The sequence below is a fragment of the Tursiops truncatus genome, chromosome 3 (genome assembly GCF_011762595.2).
Source record: "Tursiops truncatus isolate mTurTru1 chromosome 3, mTurTru1.mat.Y, whole genome shotgun sequence".
In the NCBI taxonomy this organism is placed as follows: Eukaryota; Metazoa; Chordata; class Mammalia; order Artiodactyla; family Delphinidae; genus Tursiops; species Tursiops truncatus.
Genome location: NC_047036.1, coordinates 94197277 through 94222804, shown reverse-complemented (window position 1 = coordinate 94222804; position 25528 = coordinate 94197277). Strand labels below are relative to the sequence as shown.

The 25528-nt window shown below is 43.7% G+C and overlaps 1 long non-coding RNA gene across 2 annotated transcripts in view; it reads left to right on the top strand.

Moving 5' to 3' along the window:
- The first annotated feature begins 507 nt into the window (after window positions 1-507).
- LOC141278312 (uncharacterized) overlaps window positions 508-25528 on the top strand; it is a 176120-nt gene continuing 151099 nt past the window's right edge. The window contains exons 1-3 of one of the 2 annotated variants that reach the window (XR_012330814.1): window positions 508-2581; window positions 8384-8538; window positions 8737-13759. This is a non-coding gene — a long non-coding RNA (uncharacterized lncRNA). Of the gene's footprint in view, window positions 2582-8383; window positions 8539-8736; window positions 13760-25528 lie in introns of those variants that run through there. The other variant, XR_012330815.1, reaches the window with a different exon arrangement.

The following is a 25528-nucleotide window of genomic DNA, read 5'->3' as shown; positions in this document are numbered from 1 at the left end:
TAAGTTCATCCGAAACTCGACCAGTTGAGTGTCAGTACTCATAACTTCAGACCTACGTTTTCTCACTCCAAGTGCAGAATTCTTGCCACTGTACTTACCATCTATTGGCTTCCATTTTTAGAGACTAAAGTAGGGTCAGGGTTAGACTACAGCTGCAAAGGAGATTGGGGAAATTCTATGATTCAAGACACAGGCCTAGATACTCTGGAAGGCCTAGATTTCTGGTTCCCTTTGGCTGCTGAAGAACAGGTGCTTCCTCATCATTTTTCATCCTCTGAGTTACTGTACCCTCAAGTGAAAATGAATTCTTGCCAGAGATCTTTAAGGTACACAGACCAGGGAAGTACTGACAGCCTTTCAGAGACAGTGTGATCTGGTACAATGTAGGGACCTCTAGGGGCCCTTCCAATTCCGTTTCTCTTATACCACCACATTTTCAGACATTTATTCTCACCTTTTCGGCATTCAGTGCACTCAGGCATTCTCAGCTTTTCGTAAGCGTTCTCTGTTACGATAACTGGGATCCTAAATAGCTCATGGGAATAACCATTATATTCAGAAGCAGGAGAATTCATTCATCCAACAGGTATTGATGGAGAGCATACTGTGTGGTAGGCAGTGTCATAGGAGCTGGGAATCAGCAGTAAAGACAAAGTTCCTGTTCTCACGGAGCTTATCTTCCAGTGGAAGAGAGACGTATATAAAATAATTTCAGATATTAATATGTGCTCTGCAGGAAAAAAATAAGGGCAATGTAGAGGGATGAAGAGTGAGTAGGAATGAGACTGCGGCGGTGGTTTAGAAAGGAAAGTCACTGCAGGCCCCTACGAGGGTCTGCCGTTTGCACTGAGTCCTGAGGGCTAGGAAGGAGGGAGCTGTACCACCACCAGGAGACAGGGTGTTCACGACAGATGATAGCAGTTGTGAGGTCCTGAGATGGGCTCTAGCTTGGTTATTTAAGGACTGGCAGAGCCATGGCACCTGAGTGGGAGAGGCTGACAGGTGCATTATATCAGGTCTGGGTGGTCGTGTGGAGGAGTTTGGGTCTTCTTTTGGGTGTGATGGGAAGCCATTAGAGAGTTCTGACCTCAGATTGGCATGCTATATGTTATTGAAAGATAGCTATAGCTGCTGTCTGGACAGTCAGCTGTTTGAGTGGAAGCTGGGAAACCTTTCAGAGGCTCTTGCTATAGTCCCGATGAAAGACGGTGGTGGCGGGGGCTAGAGTGCTAATGATGGGACTAGAAGTGGAAGGATACAGGCTCATGCTTAGAGGTGGTACTTAAAGGTTTGCTGATGGACTGAATGATGAGTATGAGGGGAAGAAGGAGTCAGGGCCTCTATAACCAGATGCTTGGCAACTTGTCACTTTCTTAACAGTTATCAAACAGAACTCCCAGTCATTTCTTCCACTCCCTGAAACACAGCAGCAGTGACTGACAGTATACATTGCACTTGTGAGTGATGACAGGATTTTTCAATTTGAAACCTTAAAAATTTTTTTAAATTATTCGTTTTAATTTTTCTCAAAAAGGGAAGAGAAAATATTCCCTTCGCTGTCAGAATCTTAAGAAAGACACACACGCACAAATCCAGACACACACACACCACCACCACCCCAAATGATATTTGAATTCTCCTACTTTTGAAAACAATACATGGGCTTTTGAAAATAGCTGTCAGACTCTTTAAAAGGAAAAAACCCAAAGGCATAAATAAATGAACTCTACAAATGACTTTGGTTCACATAGAACATAAAAATAAAATCCACAATGAAAAAGCCAGTTTTAAAGATGTTGGCTTGTTTAGAGACTCATGGAAGGAAATGTTAAGGCAGTTTAACCATCCATGACTGGAGTACGTTTTTTCCCGCCCAGGATAACAATGGAGCAAAAGTGCAAAAACAGTGTAACAATATTCAGTTTATGGGTGGCCAAGGAGTGCAGGGAATTAATACATCTGAGTCATAAAACAGAAAAAGTGAAGCACAAAGTGGTATATGTACTGTGAGAAGTGGATTAAAAGAATTTGTTAGCTCGTGGGAAAAGTGAGACAGTACCTTCAGTGGAACATAGGATATTCCCTCCGGTGCAACTTCAAGACAATCACCAGGCAAAGTAGCTGTCCTTGATTGCTAAGCCAGTGCATGGAGAAGGAGACTTCTCCTGATATATTAGTATTAAATAATGTATTAAGTCAGTCACTGTCATCAAATTAATACTGGGAAGTACATGACCAAGATGAAAACACCTTCCATCAGTAAGTCGCTTGGCAATCTAGGATGGACCTTTATCTGTCCCTCCCCCATCCAAACCCCACCCCCAGCCCCCAGCATCATCCATTCTTATACAATTTTTGAAGTCCCATAGTCAATTTATGTTGCCTTTTCTGTCTTCAGAAGGGTTCACAATTCATTAAAATGCCACTCTTTCCTTTGTGTCTTGCTCTCAGGACAAATGGTAGAAGTCCAGACTGAACACAAGGCACAGATCAAGCCAGGGTGATCAGGCTTACAGACTCTGACCTGACAGAGGCCTGAGCAGGGATTGGCCCAGCACCCAACACATGGAGAATGATGAGGGTGAGTTTGGGAAGATGGGAGAAAAAGAGGGTGTTTCGTTTTCTTCTTTTTCTCTACTATTTTTTTTTTTTAGCACCTTCAACATGGTGTCATTCTGCACAATAAATCTGTTGCTTCCTCGGTTGAAATGAACAGCCTACAATTTAAGAAAGATATTCACAGAGATACAGAAGGATAATAAAGCCACGGAAGAGAAAGGCAACTTAATTTATAAATGACATGAAAGACAGGAGAAGTAGGATGATCATTAACTTATGTAACCAAGTTCATGTAGAAGAGGTGTTGTGGCTGGGGTAGGGCAGTGTGCGCTTTAATTTGCCATAGGTAAGGTATCAGTAAAGAAGGAGCAATGCACCAGATGGAAAAAAAAAAAAAGGTCAAATGCCGTCACAGAGACTACATTTCTTCCAGCATTGAGTCGTGGTTGGAGGAGGGTCTTCTGGAGATAAACTAGTCAACTTACTTGCTTTTCAGTCCATCCCCTTAAACAATATTTGTTATTACCCTAAATTAAGAGAGGGATCCCAACTCCTCAGGCCTTGTGTTTCATGAAGGGTCTTCTGCTCGCAAGGCCTTCTCTCTGTCCCTTACTCCCAAGGAGAAGTAGTATCTGTTTGTAGAGGTTGTGGCTCAGCCTGGGGGGGTTTCTCTCGCTGGCCAGCCTGCCCTTAAGACAGTGCCTTCTCCTTTCACTCCTGCCGCCACCCAGGTTCTGGGTCAGGCCCAGAACCTACCTTCTACGTGCACTTTTGGAGACCTTTGTCTCTTTGTCCTTGCTGTCGGGGTTCAATCGGTTATGGTGCTGATTGGGTAAGTTTGGGGTAGTCTAGAGGCCCAGTCTCTTCTGCAGGTGGGTCCTAAGATCCAGACCCAGGAAGCAAGTGGTACAAATTCTATCCAGAGGTCAACCTGATTCAAGGCAAGCCCAAGTGCCGTGGAGAAATCATAGCAGTGTTAGGGAGTGGAAGGTCGGGGAGAAAAGGAGATAGACAGGGTAGTTAGGGAAGACCCCTCCGAGGAGGTGAGGTTTAAGCTGACATATGAATAATGAAAAGGAGAAAGCCATTGTGAAGATTTGGGGACAGAGTTTTGGGGGCAGAGGGCACAGCAAATGTGAAGTCCTTGATGGGGAATTAACTTGGGTGTTCCAGGAATAGCAGAAAGGCCAGCGTGGGAGAGTGGTAGGACGTAAGGTCAGAGAGAGGGGCAAAGGAATGTGTAGTGCCTTTGAGGCCCTGATTAGCGGTTTGGATTTTATTCTGAGCAAGTTGGAAAGCATGGGAGGATATTGAGTACAGAAGGGATGTTGTTAGGTTCATGTTTTGAAAATGGCACTGACAGCTTTTGAGGAATTGAGGGTTTCTGCTTTTTCTTTTTCTTGTCCCCCCTCCTCCCCCCACCTCCCTCCTCCAGCAAAGAAGAGGAACCCGTAAGTTTTAGGGATGTTTGTGCATACTGACTCTCATCGTATGTAACCTGGTTTGAAGAGAAGTGTTTCCGTTGTAGGTGTGTCTTGCTGTAAATATTTGTTCATATTTTTGTGAATTCAATACTATGTACCACTGTATTATAGTAACTTTTATAAAGCAAACCATAAAAAAAAAAAAAGAAGAGATGGAGGGGAGCTAGGATGGAGGCAGAGAAGGTGGTGAAGATGATGAGAAGTGGACAGATTTGGGATTTTTTTTTGGATATAACTGAAATCTTCCTAAAGTTTTGAATATTGAATACAAAGAAATAAGAGAATCAAGGATGCCTCCTCGGTATTGAGCTTGAGTAACTGGGTGTATGGTGGTGCCGTTAATTAAGATGGGTGAGTGGAGGTAGAGAGTGAGAGTAGAGGGCAGAGCTCTGTTTGGGATATGTTATGTTTGAGATCTTTTGGGGCATCCAAGTAGAAATGTGAAGTGTAGTCCAATCTGCAACTCTGGGGAGCAGTTGGGGCTGGCATATAAAGCCATCAGTGTAGAGATGATGATATTTAAAAACATGGGTCTGGCTGATCTCACCTATGGGGAGATTTAAATAGGGAAGATTATTGAGGACTGAATGTTGGAATGCTTCCAGTATTTAGATTGGAAAGTGGAAGCTGAGTCAGCAAAGGAGACAGAAAAAAGTTGTATTAGTTAGGGTTCTCCAGAGAAACAGAACCAATAGGATGTGAATATGTAGAGAAAGAAATTAATTGTAAGGAATTGGCTCATACAAGTGTAAAGGTTAGCAAGTCCAAATTTGCAGTATGGGCCAGCTGCTTCAAGACTGGGGAGAGCTGATGGTGCAGATGAAGTCCAAAGGTAGTCTGCTGGAGAATTCTCTTTCACTTGAAAGAGGGTCAATCTTTTTGTTCTATTCAGTCCTTCAGCTGATTGGATGAGGCCCACCCACGTTAGGGAGAGCAGTCTGCTTGACTGATTAAAATGTTAATCTAGTCTAATGTTAATCTAGTCTAATGTTGTCTATTGATTTAAATGTTAATTTCACCCCCAAAACACCCTCACAGAAATACACAGACCAAATGTCTAGGCATCCTGTGGCCTAGTCAAGTTGATACGTGAAATTAACCATGACAGTGCTGGTTGGCTTCTTGGCTCTTAATACTTAACACTTTCTCTCATGCATATGCATATGAGCTGAACAGAAGTGGCAAAGAAAAATGGCACATTTGAGTCCACTTTTCAGCAAGAAGCATAGGACCCTGGAAGAGACCTTAAAGGCTGGCTAAGACAACTTTCCATCCAATGTAGATTTTTCTGTCTCTGCTAAAACATTTCCAGTGCTAGGGTGCTCACTACTTTCTAAGATAAAAAGTTCTGTTAATGTGACTCTCTATTTCTTAAAAAAAAAAGTTATCCTTATATTGAGCAAAAATCTTCCTCATGAAGCCTGACTAGCTCTCAGCTTCCCTAGCAAGTAGTAAGAATGCCACACCGCCTCTGCCAAGGACTGTGTCAATTCTGGAGCTTTGCAGAGTTTGGAGAGCTTTATCAGTCCTGGAACACAAGGCTTTTTCTCCCCAGGGCACAGACATGCCACCCAGGTAGTTGGGTGAGGATGGATTCAAGTACTGTTTATCTGAAACCACTCACTAGGCACTCAAGCCTTACTGCTAAATCTGCCAGGCTGCTTCAGAATGGTGAACTTGCTCCCAGACACTTCTCTGACCCCAGAAGCTGTCTTCTATCAAAGCCTGAAGACTGTCAGCCCTGTCTGTCTGTATAGGTCTGAGCCAACTACGGACATGCTTCTTTTTTTTTTCCTCGGCCTATGTTTAGGTCAGTAGAGGTAAATAGATATGAAGAAGGAGGGGTGTGGTCCAACTCCAAATACCTGTGCAAATGTTAGCTCCATTCTGACTGGAGACCCTTTAGTTGGGAAGACCAGACTTTGGTTCTGATTTTGTTCCTTGGTGACACATTCCCTTTTTAAAGCCAGTAAACTCGGATTTGCCCTAATACTAACTCCATCTTTATAAAAATGTAAGCTGTAACCTAGGCAGCGATGAACAAGACTATTTCCTTGTGAACGAAGCCCCTGAATGTAAACCACATTCCAGAGGCTGCTACAGACCCAGTGTTTCCAGTGCCAGTGGAGAAACAGGCCTCAGAACTGTGTAGACACCACTCTGCTAAGAATCTTTGATTGGAAGATTGACCACAAGCCTAGGAGAGAATAGTCATGTAATCCAAAGAACGAGGATTAGTACAGGGTTTGGTCCACCCCCTTTATTTATTTATTTTAAAAAATTTATTTATTTCCTTTATTTTTTTTTGGCTGCGTCGATCTTAGTTGCGGCATGTGGGGTCTTCGTTGAGGCATGCGGGATCTTTTGTTGCGGCATGGGCTCTTCGTTGTGGCATGCGGGCTTCTCTCTAGTTGTGGCGTGCAGGTTTTCTCTCTCTAGTTGTGGCACGCGGGCTCCAGGGTGTGTGGGCTCTGTAGTTTGTGGCACGTGGGCTCTCTCGTTGAGGCGCGCCAGCTCAGTAGTTGTGGCGCTCAGACTTAGTTGCCCCGCAGCATGTGGGATCTTAGTTCCCCAATCAGGGATCGGACCCGCATCCACTGCACTGGAAGGTAGATTCTTTACCACTGGACCGCCAGGGAAGTCCCTTGGTCGTGCCTCTTTAAAGTCTTGCTTTCTACTTTAATAAATGAAAGCACTTAGTAGAGAAACTAGTTCTGTAGGGCTCTGACCGCTAGGCAATCTTTTTAGCCTGCTGTTTGCAAACACTAGGACATAACGCAAAGATGGAATGTTTGTGTCCCCCCTACATTCATGTATGTTGAAACCTAATCCCCAGTGTGATGGTATTAGGAGATGAGGCCTTTGGGAAGCAGTTAGGTCATAAGTCAGAGCCCTCATGAATGGGGTTGGTGCCCTTATAAAAGAGACCTCAGAGAGCTCCCTCATCACTTCCACTGTGGAGGACATAGTGAGAACATGAGAACAGTCTTTGTACCAGGAAGCAGGCCCTCACTAGACACTGAATCTGCCAGTGCCTTGATCTTGGGCTTCCAGCCTCTAGAACTGTGAGAAATAATTTCTGTTGTTTAGAAGCACTCAGGTGTGTGGTATTTTGTTCTAGCAGCCTAAAGAGACTGAGACATATAATATCTTTTGTCTTTTGTTTCTTTGGAAAATTCAGTGGCCATGACTTTTTTGATGTGTTTTTAATCCTGAAGAGGACTTGTTGCACAAATATGCACCAATGATACTTTTGGTTATTGGGTTTTATTAAGGAATTTCGGACACCACTGAACTGAGGTCTGGCAAATAGGAACTACTCTGGATGTGAGTCCTTGTTTCCTTCCCTACAATGCAATGTTTATCCTTCAAATCCTCCCCAACCCCACCTCTCCTCACAGGACAACAACTTTGCGCATCCAAGAATTACATGTGTACATCAGCATTCACACCTCTTTCCTCAAAAAATGAACAGTTTCTCTTAACATAAACATTTCTAAGAAGACTTATGCCTTTTGTAGTATTTGTAATGACATCATTGGTTATTAAATTTTGTTGATTCAATTGTGAACTTGAGAAAAGGATATCTCAAACATCTTTTTAGGCTCATATGTCTTAAATACAGTCCTGTGCTTAATGAACTATAAATATTTAATGAAACGGTAAAAATAATAAATGCGTTATAAAGAGATTCCTGTGTACTAATATCTTTGGGGAGTAAATTGCTCTCTTTTTAAAAAAGGATTATATATACATAGTATATACAGTCGGCCTTCTGTGTCCACAGGTTCACATCCACAGAGTCAACCAGCTGCAAATAGAAAGTATTCAGAAAAAAATTCCAGGAAGTTCCAAAAAGCAGCACTTTGTACATAGTTGCCAGGGTGTTGTGCCTGGCAACTATGTACATAGCATTTACATTGTATTACTTATTATAAGTAATCTAGAGATGATTTAAAGTATACGCAGGCGGATGTGCATAGGTTATATGCAAATACTATGCCATTTAACACAGTGTAAGGGACTTTATCTGTGGATTTTGGTATCCAAGGGGGTTCTGGAACCAATTCCCCAAAGATACTGAGGGACAGCTGTACATATTTTTGAAATTTTGAGAAGAATGACTGTCGTTACAATTCGGCTGTCCAGAAGCAACAGTTACTGAAATTTTAGTGTGTTTACTTTGGTCTCTGGTTAGTGGAACTATCACATCAAACAACTTCCATTGTAAGTCCAACTTTCCTTGTATAATTGTGCTGTTTCCAGCTTTTCTCTCACAGTAGTGATCTATTAATAGGTATAAAGGAGCTAATGTGATTTCTGTGGTTTATTTTGTTTAGAGAGAATCCTCTGTATTCAGGGGCAAGTTGCTTAATTGACATGGCTGTTCAGATCTGAGAGGTGTGTGCATGGCTTAGAAGAAGCAACTCCCAACCCCTCCCTATTGAACTGCAGAGTTTCAAGATATGTCTACAAGTACAAAAAATGACTTGAGGTGATTATTCAAATTTTAAGGTGGTTTATTTTGGGGGGGGGGCGAGTGTTGTTAGTTTGTTTCTTACCGTTTACCTTAATGATTAGGCAACGTTGTTTTGAGATCTGAGTTATCTGGGTAGTCATCCCAGTTCTTCAGTTTTCTACTATGTGGCTTTCACTAACAAGTTGAAATGTTTCTGTGGTGTCAACCCTCTAGGCAACCTTTGGAGATGCTACTTTTCTTCTAAAAAATGTGGTTATGACACAGATCCTGAGGCCGGAGCTTCCTTGTCCTCTGGAATGTCTGAATGGGTGTGTAGATAAAGGTAAAGAGCTTTGGGCCTCAGGATTCTCATGGAAGATGCTATAAACTGGTTTACTCAGAACCCATTCCAGCACCCTTCTCTCCTGACTTCCTGTTCAAAGGGGTGGAGAGCTGAAGATTCCTTTCTCCACCTCCCTTGCCCTGAGGGCTCTGCATGTGACGTTGCATCAGCTAAATCCATGGATCTGTGTGAGACTAGGAGCATGTGCAAACAGCAAGGCAGTGGCTAGGACTGGGAGGGATGGGACACAGTTCTTTTGATAGGCATTGCACTAGAGGCATCTATTCTTTGGGGGCAGCTGAGGCAGATTTTTGGCATTCAGCCCCTGCTGATGTCGATGCAGTGCAATAGACAGTAGGGGGTGTCAGGTCTGCCAACACAGTCACATGGTATGGGCTGGCTTTTTTCTAGTGCTTAGTTCTCTGGTCCTCCCAGATTCCATAAACTGCTAGGATCTTTTCTGTAATCCCTTTGCACACCCTAAATAGAAAGGACTCTCTTGACCTTAAATAAGAACCAGGTTGTAGAATGAGATCTCTGGGCTACTGCCGTAGTAGTTCTCCACTGTTTGAATTTTCTTGGATAGAAAAAATTTCCAAAACATATTTTGGAATTCCATTAGTGTTGCCAACTTTTCTTTTTCCAAGAGAGGGGATTAACAACAAAACCCATTTACTATCACCATAATTTATCTGAAGAAATATTTTTGAAGACCAAAAAAGTAGGAAGACATAGATGCAGAAAAAAAGACAGTTTTTAAGTTGAAAAAATTTAGCTTTATGAAAAACCTCACAGAAACATCCTTATATTTTCTTTTATTGCCCTTGGTGAAATGTATTCTTAGAAAGTCATTGGGTAGGAGACCAGTGGTCTAGAAGCAGTCAGCACACTTCAACCCACCACTGACTGTTTTTGTGCATATAGTTTTTTTTGGAACCCAGCCAGGCTCATTCACAAGTGCTCATTCACTATGACTGTTTTCATGGACAGCAGCAGACTTGAGTAGTCGTGGCTGTGACCATGAGGCCACAAAGTCTGAAATATAACTATCTGGTCCTTTAACAAAAATTTGCCAACTCTGAGTGACCTACGAGACTCCATCTACCTGGAAGAGTCTAAGAACCTTGAGCGCTATCTTTCTGGACAAATCCGTTGTTTGTACTCCCAAGAGTCATTCCTTCAGCAAACATTGATCAAATCTCTGTATGTGCCAGACTGTCTTCTAGGTGCTGGGACACAGGGATGAATTACAAAGAGAAGTTCTCTAACCTCATGGAAAGCATGTTCTAAAAAGAGACAAACATTAAATAAGTTACATGAAAAAATGAACAAAGATTATTTCATTTAGTAATGAATATTTCCATGAAAACAAAACAGGTTCAGTGATGATGAAGACTGACCCAACAGGAGGATGCCTGTGTACTCAATTAGGGTGGGTACTAAGGGGTAGTTATCAGTTCTCATGTCTCTTTATGCTGAATGGGTTTGACCCTAAAGGTACTAGTTGGAAATCATGTGTAAGCACTTCTGCCTGGGCCAGTGCATAACTGTGAGTAGGGCAGGAAAAGAAGATGCAGAAACACATAATCAAGAGGAATGTAGTCACAGGTTACCAATAATGTAAAGTCCTCAACCTGGGGAAAATCGGTCAAATAACAGAGAGCTACAAAACTAGATCCTAGCTCTAGGTTTTAGACTTTTTTTTCCTATATCAGGACACAGAAACAAGTTTCAAGTCAAAATGCTTTACTCTGCACAGAACATTGTTATACAGTTTTGGGATTTTTTTGGCGGTATGCGGGCCTCTCTGTTGTGGCCTCTCCCGTTGTGGAGCACAGGCTCCGGACGCGCAGACTCAGTGGCCATGGCTCGCGGGTCCAGCCGCTCCGCGGCATGTGGGATCCTCCCAGACCGGGGCATGAACCCGTGTCCCCTGCATCGGCAGGCGGACTCTCAACCACTGCGCCACCAGGGAAGCCCTGTTATATAGTTTTTGAATTGGGAGGGACACATAGTTTTGGGTATTATTCTATGCGTTATGTGTTTTTGTAAAGCCACTGTGGTGAAGGTGGGGACATACTATGACCACGTTGGGAATCTCTTAAACAGGAAATTAAAGATGATACTAAATTGGCAAACAGGAGTATTTTAGAAACCTTGTTCTCAGGAGAACGATGGTTACATACTGTAAGCTATTTCATTTATTTTTCTTTTGTTTCTCATTATTTAATAATAAGGCATGTTCTTCTACCTAATGACACAGAATAAACCAGTGTAATTAGACTCAACTATCCCTGCCTGAATTTCTGGTCAGTCAAGTTTTTTTTTTTTTTTTTACAAATTTATTTATTTTATTTATTTATTTTTGGCTTCCTTGGATCTTCGTTGCTGTTGCACGGGCTTTCTCTAGTTGTGGTGAGTGGGGGGCTACTCTTCATTGCGGTGCGAGGGCTTCTTATTGTGGTGGCTTCTTTTGTTGCAGAGCACAGTGTTCAGTAGTTGTGGCTCGCGGGCTCTAGAGCGCAGGCTCAGTAGTTATGGTGCATGGGCTTAGTTGCTCTGCGGCATGTGGGATCTTCCCGGACCAGGGCTCGAACCCGTGTCCCCTGCGTTGACAGACAGATTCTTAACCACTGCGTCACTAGGGGAGCCCCGGTCAGTAAAGTTTTGAAAGCAAAGAACAAAATCAAAATAATCTAAGTCTGCTTTTCTAAACTTTAACGCTGGTATAATATCTTTTCAGGAGGGGGAACACATTTTCTTGCTTTTAGTTTCCTTTGATCAAATTCCTCAAATCATTACCAATGCTAAAATACAGGCAGTCTTGACTGGAACCCTGCCACAGGGCTTGGGAGTGGTGGTGAAAAGTGGACTTGAAGTGTCTGATCTTTTGCTTGTTTTGAAACAGTGAGCCCCATATTGTTAAAATGGCAGAGCTCTTACGGTCCCTGGTTGAGCATAGCTAATTCCCAATCCGTGGGAGCATGTTTGTATTACAATGATCCTAATTTACCCATAAATAAATTATTCTCCTCTGAAGCCCATAATAAATATAGTTTTAATTGCATGCCAACTGTTAGACCCTAAAATTAGACAGCTTCAGTCTTCCTTTGCCAATTGGAGGAGGTGTTCTGGAATATTGGAGTGGAGATTTTCTGTGGCTCCAGAGGCTCTTTGGGAGAGAGAAGAGGCAGAAATATTTCTGATGAATGTCTGAACAGATTTCAGTTGTACAAGCCTTATTTCTGGGTCAGACAGAAGCCATGTTCAAATGTTTTTCAACCATTTGAAGGGTGGTATCCCAGCCATGCCTTTTATCATCTCGCTTCTTTTGAGTCCCCGGGTCCATTTTCATAGATGAAGCCAAAGAGGATGAGTCAGAAACTGCTCTGCTGCCTGTGCCAGCCTTCAATCTGCCTTAATTAGCAGAAACAGTACCCACTTCGAAAAGATGTTTGTGCCCTTGTGACTAAGAGCCTTCAAATAGAGTCACTCTCTAAAGGAAATTGTAGGACAATCTTACAAATTAACTTGGGCACAAGGGAATACAGGCCATGTGTGAAATTAGGTTGGCCCCAGTGGAAGTGAGGTTAGGAGCTGGGGGCAGATTTCGAGCTACCCTACCCTCGTCACACTCCTTTCCCAGCCCCCTCCCAGCAGAGCAGCTTGTGGGAGCTGAGTGACTTTACGCAAGTGCTTAACCTCTTGACCCCCGTTTCCTCATTTGAAAAAACAGGGAGAATAACAGTACCTGCCTCACTGAGTGGTTGTAAGGACTGAATCAGATGATGTTTATAAAGTGCACCACCCCCCCCCAGGAGTGTCAGTAAAAGTTACTAATTGCTGCTCCCCTTTCTTATGTAGTGAGTTATCTCCTAGCCCTGCTTTACCTTTGCTTCCCACTTTTCTCTATACCCACATTTTCCGTCTGTGGAATGTTGAAGGGCAGATGCACCAGGTAAGTTTCTTTTGAGAGAAGGGGACTGTGTACTAATACTGAACCCAAAACCCTGTAGTTCTTGTTTAACGTGGCAGTTGATAGAAATCACAGTTAGAGCCAATCGAGGGTCCTGGGGCTGCCTCAGGATCAAGTTGCAATGATGGAAATCAGGGCATTCTTGTCTGTGAACCACTGTAGCATTCTAGAAGCATTCTTAACCTGCTTGACTTACTTTGGAGCAAGGCACCAAGTGTCCTTTTATTAGTCAGTTCACATTTTTAACAGATAAGAGCAAATCTTTTAAAACAATTTTTCAAGCAATGTTGGAAGATTCCTGTGTTCTTTCAAACAGTATCATCTTTCTCGCCTTTTTTAAAACTTTATATACTTAGGTATATTCAGAATGTCAATAATGTATCTGCAGATCTTTCTTTTGCAAGTATAGAGTCGTGTTCAGTTAATAGAACAATTATTTGAATTCCTTGTTTCCTCTGGGAGGAGTGTAGGTGGGTTTTTGTGTGTGTTTTAAGGGTTTTTTTTTTTTTTTTGCCATTTTTTGGATTAATTAGTGCCTTTTAAAAAAATTTATTTATTTTTGTCTGCGTGGGTCTTCGTTGCTGCACGTGGGTTTTCTCTAGTTACGGAGAGCAGGGGCTACTCTTCCTTGCGGTGTGTGGGCTTCTCATTGTGGTGGCCTCTCTTGTTACAGAGCACAGACTCTAGGCGCACGGGCTTCAGTAGTTGCAGCAGGCAGGCTCAGTAGTTGTAGCATGCGGGCTTAGTTGCTCTGTGGTATGTACGGTCTTCCCGGACCAGAGATGGTGTCCCCTGCATTGGCAGACATATTCTTTTTTTTTTTTTTTTTAACGGTACGCAGGCCTCTCACTGTTGTGGCCTCTCCCGTTGCGGAGCACAGGCTCTGGACGCGCAGGCTCAGTGGCCATGGCTCACGGGCCCAGCCGCTTCGTGGCATATGGGATCTTCCCAGACCAGGGCACGAACCCACGTCCCCTGCATCGGCAGGTGGACTCTCAACCACCGCGCCACCAGGGAAGGCCAGCAGACAGATTCTTAACCACTGCGCCACTGGGGAAGTCCCTAGGAGTGTCGGTTTTGATTTCTCTTTCATAATGGTCTTTGTTCACCTTTGCCATGCCTTCAAATTTACTTTCTCTTTGGCAGATCTGCTCTTCCACATTTCTGAGCATATTTAAGAAATTTCCAAATAGCTGGCTAAAGCATTTGGGTGCTTCTTTTTTCTTGTGCTTCTTGGCTTCTTAGAATTTCCTTTGCCCGTGTTTATTTTTCCAAAGATTAGAAAATAATGTTGCTGATTCTTGTGCTTCCACTATATAAAGAATAAACAGGAGGGCTTCCCTGGTGGCGCAGTGGTTGAGAGTCCACCTGCCAATGCAGGGGACATGGGTTCGTGCCCCGGTCCGGGAAGATCCCACATGCCGCGGAGCGGCTGGGCCCATGAGCCGTGGCCGCTGAGCCTGCGCATCCGGAGCCTGTGCTCCGCAACGGGAGAGGCCACAACAGTGAGAGGCCTGCATAAAAAAAAAAAAAAAAAAAGAATAAACAGGAAGCAGGAGAAACAAAGGAAATAAATTCTGGAAGCAAATTCCAGTCTCAGTCATACATCAGTCAAGCAATTCAGGATTTCCCAATTATTTCTTTTAAAATATCCCATTTGTTCAAAACTTGGCTCTTAGGAGGGTATGTTTTCTGAAAGGGGTTGGCACATCCTTGTTTACCCCCAGCGCTGCAGCTGACTTTCCATTTACCGTTTTGAATAGATAATACAAACACATGTTCTAATCTTTTATGGATCTCTGGGGTAATATGAACAAGTGCACCTCAACTTTTGTTTCCTTTGCTTTCACATCACTTTCCCTCCGTTCCCAGTTCCCCAACCACCAGTCCCTGCTACCACTTTCATTAATTTACTCATATACCCTTCCAAGATATTTTAAACATATTACAAGTATGAATGTACATGTAATTTCTCCTGATTTTCATACAGTTGTCATGATACTCATCACAGTGTTCAGCAACTTGCCTCTCTACGTAACAATACAGTACGCGTAACAAATCAGTACACTTTTCTATGTTTCTAAAGATGGTTTTCTTTCCCTCCTTGTTACCTGCATACATGTGAAGCTTTCATTAAATAATTTATTTTGCACACTTAATGCCTACATTTCTCTCTTTTATAAATAGGGGACTAGACATAGAAACTTAAGGTGCCTGACAGTTTAGTGAGGATTCTGTGATGCTCTAAACTACTTCTCTGCTTGTTACTGAATGCAGATTAGTGTGCCCGACAACGGACAGTGTGAGGCCAAACAAACTGAAACGTCGGAGTTTGGATCAGAGAAAGGTTTATTGCACGGCCATGCAAGGAGATGGGTGACTCATGCCCAGAAAACCCCAATTTCCTGGGAGGCTTGGAGCAAGGCACTTTTAAAGGCAAAGCGAGGGAGGGGCGTGGTTGGTTTTTCCCAACCTCTTGGTGTCAGAATCCTTTATTCTTGCAGCTGTCCACTTCTGCGTGTGGTCTTGGGAGGAAGCCCAGGAACCCAGGTGATGCCTCTTCCTTGGAATAGCCTTGGGGAGGACAGATGACAGGTTTGGCCACTGGGTGGTATCTTCCCTAGACCTGGGCAAGAGGACCCCACTTTTATCCCTCTGGCTTCACGTCCGTCCACCCAGAGCCCATACCCTCTTTTCTAGACCATATTGTGGGCATCCTGCCCGAAGTGCCCCAAGCCTGCGAGGGCAGATCAGGCCACAGTGTTCACACTCCCCAGGTCCAAGGGGTGGCTGAGAGCATATTTTGGAGGGAGAGCGGTATGTGGGAGGAGCTTGTATGAGAGCTACTCACCAGTGTGTAAAGGCCCCTTGTGGAGGAAAATGGGGCTGCAGCTGGAATGAGAAAGTGGGTGGGTTGTGGGCACAGGCCCTGGGCTCCATTTGAAGGCTTGTCCTGGACCCTGTGAATGTTAAGAGTGAGCCTGGCTGTGATCCGGATGCCTCAGACTCTCTGGAACAGCCTTGATTCCAGCCTGTTTTCAGAGCCTGAACTTCAGCTTCCTGTGGATTCTGTGAGTTCCTACTAACCTTCTAAACGGTTTTGCTTGAGACAGTCAGAGTTGGTTTCTGCTGTATGAAGAAGCACAAAGAACACAGACCGAAACAGAAATCTTAAAGGGAATTTCATCCCACTTTCCTTCCAGTAAACACTTTATCTCCCCATCACCCTGGTCAGCATCACATTTTGTTGGGGTTAAACACCCAGGTTAGAGGCTACAGTCACCCGTCCCACACTCACACCCAGCCACTGCTTCATCTTCAGGCCAGATCAGAAAAGGATAAACAAATGAAACCTATAAGTAGTTACACTTTTAGCAGGTCATCATCTGGGTTTCATCTGCTCTGGAAAGAATGATACAGTCTCAAACATTTAAAATATTAAAGGTTGTTAGAGAAAGTTCACCTTCTGGTGCTTTTTCAGTGACTTCCATTTCGAAACCTGTGAAATTCATTATTCTTTCTAAAAGGCCTTTATTACTTTAAATATTTATTTGAGAAGTATTTATATGTGTAATGTTTACTTAGTCACAAGTCTTCACTCCCAAACTGGAGTAGGTCAGCTCTTTGAGGGCAGTAACTGTGCCTGAGTCATCTCAGTAGCCTAGTGCCCTGCACACAGTAGGACTTCTGCAAGTATTTATTGACATCATATATTTTATTTAGCATTTATAATAAGCATTACTATGTGCTTAGCTAGCATTTTGCATATGCTGATTCAGCACCAGTCCCTGTGAGATGGGGAAAATAGATTGAATTTAAAATAAATAAAAAGAATACACGGGACTTCCCTGGTGGTCCAGTGGTAAAGAATCTGCATTCCAATGCAGGGGACGTGGGTTCAATCCCTGGTCAGGGAACTAAGATCCCACATGCTGCGGGGCGACTAAGCCCACGCGCCACAGCTATTGAGCTTGTGCGCCTCAACGAGGGAACCCACGTGCTTCAAACTACAGAGTTCACGCACTCTGGAGCCCTTGTGCCACAACTAGAGAGAAAACCCACACGCCGCAACTAGAGAGAAGCCCACGCGCCACAACAAAGAGCCCACGTGCCGTAATGAAAGACCCCGCACGCCCCAGTGAAGATCCCGTGTGCCACAAGTAAGACCCGACGCAGCCAAAAAAATAAGGAAAATAAATAAATTAAATAAATAAATAAATATTTTTTTTTTAAAAAAAGAATACACATACATGTATTTCCCACCATCCCAGAGTAAAAAGTTCGAGGCACATTGAAGAGGTTATTAGTAATGATGCATAAAGATTTGGGTTGAAGGGAAAATGGAGTTATTGGAGATGATGATAAGTAGTGACATAGTAGAGGATAAAGTTCCAGGCAGGAAGCCAAAGAAGAGTATGGGTGATAAGAAAGAATGAGACAAAAATTGGAATTGTTGGCAGTAAGTATAAATAATGTGACGTTATATGTTGGGTTTCGGTCTTCAAAACTTTGTGTTCGGAGCCTGTCATCTCTGGAGGGGTAGATGGGCTGATCCTGTTACTGAAGAAGCACTCGATGTTCAGAGGCCTCATGGCTGTTAAGAGAAGGAGCAAGAATTGAAAGCCAGGTTTTTCTCTGCTGCTTTTGTGACAGTTTGCCGAGTGAGAGACAGAATAGAATAACGGCATCTTTATGGCAAAAGGAGAAAACCTGCTAACAATAGCTGACCTTTATTGACAGTTTAAACCGCAGGCATTTGTATTAACTCGTTTAATCCCACAACTTAATGCCTGTTACTCCATTTTGCAGATGAGAAAACTGAGGCCAAGAGATGGTTCAGTAACTTCCCCAAGATTATATAGTTCCTAAATGTTACCACTGGAAGCAGCTTGGATCCTGTTTGGTTCCACAACTGCATTCCTAATCTCTTCCTCTCATTCTGAACATGCTTCTGTGGCCCCAGAGAAGAGTCTACTGTAGTAGCACATATAGACATGTTCAATAGCTTCTGTGATTGTTGGCATAGCAACTGATCTGGCTTCTGTGCTTGTTGCTAGGCTAGAAGTACTAAAGATAGTTTCACTTATTTATTGAGCACTTACTCTGTGTGGCTTAATTTTATTCTCAAACATCCTTTAGATATTGACCTTCTAAGCTGTGGAAACAAAGGCATAAAGGATAAATAATTGCACAGGTTCACACAATGAGAAAGTAGCAGAGCCAAGATTTGGGGTAGAACTTTGTGGTTCCAAAGATTCTTCTCTTACGAGTTACAGTAGGGGCTTCCCTGGTGGCGCAGTGGTTGAGAGTCCGCCTGCCGATGCAGGGGACACGGGTTTGTGCCCCGGTCTGGGACGATCCCACATGCCACGGAGCGGCTAGGCCCGTGGGCCATGGCCGCTGAGCCTGCGCGCCCAGAGCCTGTGCTCCGCAACGGGAGAGGCCACAGCAGTGAGAGGCCCGCGTACGAAAAAAAAAAAAAAAAAGAGTTACAGTAAACAGCTAAAGTGCCCTCTCCCCTCTCCCCCACGTACAGCTCTCTCTCCTCTCTCTGTACTCTGTGACCAGAGTTTTCATCGTCATTATCAAGGTGACTGGTGTTGGTTGCCTTCTCAACAGCCATACCCACCTTCTTCCTTGCTAAGGGAACCATGATGTCGTTCATCTCTTGAGAGGCCAGTGATAGGTTTAGGTGTTAGCATGTGTATGGAATTCTGGCTAAGGAGCTGTTGTTACCCAGTTCAAACTTATGCTGCTCGCCATAGGACAGGCCAATTAATCGAGAGAGGAGTTGTTGGGTGAGGAATAGCGACTATTCAGAAAGCCAGCAGATTGAAAAGATGGTGGACTTGTGTCCCAAAAACTGTCTTGCCTGAGTTAGAATTCAGGCTTCTTTTATACTTACGGAGGAGAGAGTAAAGCTCTGGAGGGGTTGTGTTAATTTCTTCCCTCCTGCAGTCATTCACTGGTGGGCCTGGTCAGGATGTTTCCTGTGAGCTAAACAAAGGTATTTTAGCTTAATGCTCATTACCTGGGAGACAGAGTTCCCAGAGATGGGCCATATATATAATTTAAATTTATAAGCAACATCCCTATAGTGATTAACTTGTAATAGAATACAAAGTTTCTTCCCTATTACACTGTGAGGGAAGGTCTGCTGATAGAGGGTGGCTTCCAGAAAAATTTTCCTTTTTCTTGAAAAGGAAAGACGTGATCTTCTCCACCTTTGGAGATTGTTAGAAGAAGATGTGGTATCCGGAGTGATGTCAGCCATCTTGCACCCATGAGGTTTAACCCAAGTTAGGAAACAGCCTACGTGTTGAGAAGCTCGGAATGAAGGCAGGAAAGAGCATAGATGCTTGATGACATTTTTGAGCCAACGAATTACTCATTCTGGAACCTCTTTACCTTGGGACTTTTCATCATGTAATAACATTTCTTTACAGTTTAAGTCACTTCTGTTTGGGGTTTCTCTCACATACAGTCGCAAGCACCCTAATACAATTAAGATCATCATCATCACCATCATCATCATTAATACCTGTTAAGTGCTTACTGTTGCCAGACGCTGTTGAATTTGTATGTGCGTTACCTTATCTAATCCGAACCACAACGCATTGAACTAGGCACTTTTATCATTTTATTTTACAGATGAGGAAATTGTAGCTTAAAGAGTTTAAGGTTAATCTGTCCCAGGACCCATGGTGAGGGAGTGGCAGAACAATAATATGCAGAGCCAGGACTTTCCTTCCTTCCTCTTTATTAATGCTTGCAATAAAATACAAGTTTTATGATCCTTGTTTTATTGGTGAGGAACCTGCAGTTTAAAGAGATTAAGTTCTGCCTCCCAGCTATTAAGCGCAGATTTAAACTGAGGTCCGTCTTTTTTTACGTTGTACAATGTGATTTTTTTTAATGATGTACAATGTGATGAGTTAATATACATATATAGTGAAATGATTACCACAATCAAGTTAATTAATAAACGCATCACCTCATATAGTTACTACTCTTTGTGTGTGGTGGGAACACTTAAGATCTACTCTGTTACCAAATTTTAGCAAATATGGTACTATCATTAGCTATAGTCACCATGCTGTACGTTAGAGTCCCAGAATTTATTCGTCTTATAACTGAAAGTTTGTACCCTGTGACTAAACCGAGGTCTTTGTGGCTCCAAGGCTGTGTTTTTACTGCCCTTCCCTGACTCTGAAGGACACCGTGTCATGAGTCTTTTCCTTAGCTCTTCCTTCCCTGCCTCCTACCTGTCCTGTGCCCCAATCCTTCCACCCCTTGTTTTCTCCCAGGTGATGATGGATACTAATCTCTGCTTACAAGTGATCTAACTAATCAGCTGCATCTCCTAGTAACAGTACCATGCCCCTGTCTCTTGGCAGCCCTGAAATCTTGATGACAGGTAGGCACATGGCAGGGTAAAGCATGAGGGCCTGGACCTGCTTTGGATCACTGTGCACTGGCATCCTGTTGGGAATGCTTTCCTGCACGTGGCTCTGCTCTTAAACAATTAGAATGCAATACAGAAAAACCTGTATTTAGCCCAAGGTAGAGTCAAAATACTGACAATGTTAAAACATCAGAGACAGACAGAAAAGGAAGAGGACAGAACGAGTCAGTCACTGCTCTCAGTGATGGAGTGTTCATCTGGTCCCTCAAATTCCCATCCACTCTTGCCCATATGTCTCCCCCTCCCCTAGGGGCTGATTGCCCTCGGAAGCCGTGGCCCTTCCTCTCTGCCACGGTTCTCACGCTTGTGCCAGACGCCTAGCTTTTATTCATGCAGAACTGCATAGTTCCTGCTGCTACCCCGGCCCATCTTTCCATCCGGTCCTGCGTATTCTTCAAGACTTGGTGCAAGTTCTGTGTTCTCCACGAAATTCATTGGTTCACCCGCGTCTCTAAGTTTCCCTGAATTCAGGTTGCCATTTAGGAGTTGTGATGATTCAGCTCATAAGCGTGGATTGCTTCTGAAATTTATTCACCACTCTCTCCAAGGCCTTTGAGCTTATGCGCCACAGACATGACTGATCCTTGGAACTGCTGACCTGTGAGCTGTCCCTGCTTGTACCCCAAGCAGTCTTGGCTACACAAGACCACCACATGCCCCTGTCGAGGGCATTTCATATTCTTGTCTGGCCTCCGTCCTTTCCTTCTTCTGGTAACATCACCTCAATTTTCCTTTGGAGTAGCAGGGCTCCGGAGGGCCAAACCTGGCCAATCAGCTTATTTCGTTTTTCAAGTTTCCTGATTTGTTGAAGCAGAGAGAGCATGCCGTGCAGGTCAGTCCATTGTGAATCAGTCCGGGGACTTATGTGGAGCTATACAAAAGGAGAGAAGCTCTCTCCTTAGTCTAATTGAATGAAAGCCTGGATTCTTTGGGAGTTCCACATGATGGTGTGCTGAGAATGAAGGCAACATAGAGGAAATTAGATGAATAGTTAGCAAGAGAGAGATTGATTCCTGGCATCATTTGGTCTGAATTAGGTATCCAGCCAGACCCACCCGTGAAATGTTCATTTCCCTGAGACGATAAATTCCCCTTTGCTCATGCCTGCTGAGCAAGGGGATTTTTCTCAGTTGCAACTCAGAGAGTCCCAACAGATTCATCCACCCAACAGGTGGGGTTTCCTGATGTCGTTATTGAACCTGTGCTCTAAGCCCACACCTGCCAGGAAAAAAAAGTACTATCATCCTAAAACAACAACAAGTGCTATAGTTCTTCCTTGTTTTCCTCCCTTTCTCCCTTAGAGTGTAGGAAAGCAAGACGGGGCCCAACATGTAGTCTTGAAAACCTTGGCTTTGGACTTGTCCTCAGAACAGTGACTCTGTACTTAGAAGGAACTGAGCCTGGTTCCCCAGAACTTTATACAACAGTACTCTGAGCCCAGTGAAATGGTTGCACCAAAGGGCAACCATTTTCTTGGGGAAATCTGGTGCTAGGTTTTTCCTGGAAATGCCCAGCATTCCAGACCCTCTGGACAGACGGGGCGGGGGGGGGATTTGGGCACGTTCTGAGCTTGGAGGTTGTTGGAGATTCGGCCACAAGAAGGCATTTTCAGAGAAAGAACAGAGAGCTTTCAGTAGTTTCACTGCTATAGTGGTAGGGATTTTTGAACAACTTTTGAAAAAGTTTGTATACTCTAGAGGCATGGCGAGTTTCAGGGCTCTCAGTAAAGCAAGAAAGCTAGAGAGGCGAAGTGGAGACGACATTATAGATACTCAAGCAGTTTTCAACCGGAAAATGTAGCAACTGCAAAAAACCGAAAGAAAACAGAACTGATACTTCCTTGACTGCTCTTATTGCAGAAACACTTTTTTTTGTGTGTGTGTGTGGAACAGAGTTAAAAAATCGAGTCATCAGATTGTTCCAAGGGTTTACCAGGCAGGAGGAAACTACTCGTCCCTGCGTTGATTCCCAGCAGCCCCTCTGCATTGGGCCCCAGCCTGAGTCCTGGTGTGGGAGGGACTGGCTATGGTGGCTGCCTGAAGTCTCCCAGCTCAGCTCGTCCTGTGGGAGAAGGGAGGGAGGGGCAGGGGTCTCCTGCCAGGGCTTGGAGGAGTGACCCAGAGCATGGATGTTTCCTCACTTCGCTTCATGCAGATGCCCAGACCTCAAATGCGGGAGAAAGGAAGTGAGGCTGACAGTGGGTTTCTAGGTGAGGCTGGGGAGGCTGCCGGCAGAGATTGCTGGTGTTTTCCTCAACCAGATGATTCACTGGACGAAAACTAGTCAACTGACCACTTGCTTTGGCATCTCATAAGCCCCACCTCACCCTGCGAGTCACCTCACTGGTATTTAAATACAGGGCTTTGTCCTCGGGGACTTTTTACTTTGCTTCCCAAGCCTCCCAAATTCCTTGAAGCATGTTTGAGGCTGCTTTCTTTCTTCTTCTGTTGTTGTTGAACTATCTCCTTAAAATTACACAAAGGGGCTTCCCTGGTGACGCAGTGGTTAAGAATCTGCCTGCCAATGCAGGGGACATGGGTTCAAGCCCTGGTCCAGGAAGACCCCACATGCCACGGAGCAACTAAGCCCGTGTGCCACAACTACTGAGCCTGCACTTGAGCCACAACTACTGAAGCCCGCGCGCCTAGAGACTGTGCTCCGCGACGAGAAGCCACCGCAGTGAGAGACCCACGCACCACAACAAAGAGTAGCCCCTGCTCGCCACAACTAGAGAAAAGCCCGCACGTAGCAACAAAAAATAAATAAAGAATAAATAAATTCATTAAAAAAAAAAGAGGTAAAGAGACATAAAGCCCCAAGAAAAATAACAATGTCTGTAGATTTTCTCTTTATAGGAGGGGCTAAGAGTGGAGGTTGGGTTGCAGAAATGGGAAAAAAGATGAGGGTACTTGATGCTACAGAACTGTGCACTTAAAAATGGTTAAAATGGTAATTGTTATGTTATGTATATATGTAAATGATCACACCCCAGGTTTTAAAAACGTAAACAACAAGCAGACAAACAAGCACTGTTATATGTCAGGTTAAAAAGAAAAGAAACAGGAGGGCAGGATTTCAGGAGATGAGTGTCACCTCCCCCATAGTTAGCATACATGGACCCTTCCACCATAAGATGTTGGGACTCTAATATGAAAATAATTGTTATTTTAAGAGATATCAATTTTTAGAGTTGTTTGACAGTTCAAGTTCAATAATTCATCTGTATTTCAGCAGTGTAACTCTATAAGTTATAACATCATCACATATTCCCTGCATAGAGGTGTACATAAAGTCCAGAAACAAGACAGTGGCCTTCTGACTCTCCAGTGTTGGCAGAATCAGTTCCCAGGAACAGTAGGTCAGCCCTGACTGTGATTTAATCAAATTGGGAAAACCCAAGATATTGAAGGGTCACCTTAGAGTTTAGAGACAGGAGACTTTTTGTTTCTGTTAATAAACAAGTATGTTTCCTTTTATTAGGTAAGAATTTAAAAATTAATAGTTTTCCTTTTCTGCCTTGGCTATCAGGAGCACAGAGCTGATTTGGGAGATGATTACAATGATCGTCTACAGCTTAGATGATATACTTCAGTGCTTTCCTGGTTTTCCAATCCAGGCCCTGGTTCTTTTATTTTGGTTTTAAGGGGTCTGTTGGATTTTTGGCTTTTGTCATAAGCTTCCTCAGTTTTTAAAAAGGTGAGGACTAAAAGATCAATAAATGGAAGGAGGTATGACAAACAACCACTGGGCTGGCAGGCTGAAATCAAAGGACAGAATAAATTTCTTTATCAGTCACCCATCCAAGTTTGGACACCTGCCTGGCTACCTTTTACCCGAGGCAGCTGCTTCCCTGCCATCCATCTGCAAGGTGTGTGTTCCCTCATCTGTGACTTGCTTGGGGCCTGGCCCACTGAAAGAAGCCAGCTGGTCGTCACTTTGGCTTCTGAAGTTAGTATTCTTACGCTCAGGGAGCCTCTGTTGGAGGAGAAGTGCTGTGTAAACCGTCTGCACCTCGCACACTGTCAGCAGAAATGTTACTTGAGCCTGAGTGGGCAGGGTCACCAAAGTACTGCTGCTGGAGAGCTGAGGCCCCAGGACTTCAAGATGGTAGCAGGGACAAGAAGAAGGGCACCCACAGTGCTTGCTCTGAAGGTCGAGCCTGAGTTGGGGTGGTCTTCCTCTGAGATGCCATCTTCCAGTGGCAAAGGGTGTGTCTGTAGACCCCTCTGTACCTGAGTGTAATGTAGTTTCTGCTGGTGTCCCGATCCCTGAGGGGCTGTCTTGTGTTTTAGGCTGGTTGTTAGAAAGGGTTTTCTGTGTGAGATTTGGAGTGTGATGCATGAGGGTAGTAGTGAAGATCCTCTGACCCTGTTTCAAGGAAGAGAAATGAGCCGCTTGGGCTGGGAGCTGAGTGAGAGCAGGGCCTGTCATTCAGGGTGAGATCACTTCCTGTTCTTTCTGCCCCTCACCTACCCATCTGGCTTCTGCACCACCTTCGGGCCAAAATGATCTCGAGATCTAGAAGCTCACCAGGGAGCCTCCTGTAAGCATTTGTTTTGATTTTATGTGGGTGAAGTCTCTACAGAACTCTAAACAGTTTATATTGGGATTAAAGAAGTGAGGAAATCATATCAAAATGACTTATTTTTTCTCACTTCTCTCATTTGCTCGTCATTCTGGAAAATCACATATCAGTTCAAATATAACAAAAGTTCAAGATCTGTTTCTAGGATTAATTTTAATATGTCCTTAAGAAAAGCTGATTTTTTTCCATCTCCCAAAGCAGATAGCTTCGATTCCCAGGCATTTCCTTTGCAAGTGGGTTTTCTCTCTTTATTTTCAGGGACCACACAAAGATGGTGAAAATGTTGGGAGCAAAGGTTCATTCTTAGCAACTAGGAAAAAGTGTCAGAGGATTTAGAAAGATGGCAACTCAGCTAAGAGCAATGACTCCAACTTATTATACTACAAGTTCAGGAGACTTCTCTGTCTGATACTACTTTTTTAGAGGATCTGTGGCCATATATTCTAATTTCTTGTTACTCAAAATATAGTATGTAAACCAGCAGATATAGCATCACTTGGGAATTTTTCACAAAAGTCTTGGATGCTCTAGATTTACATTAACATGAAAGAGATTGCATCAACTGTTGATATTAAGAGAACCCAAATTTCTTTGCTTCATCAGTTTATTGGTCCCAATGAGCTCTCATTACCAGTAGTAATTCAACTTCCCTAGCTC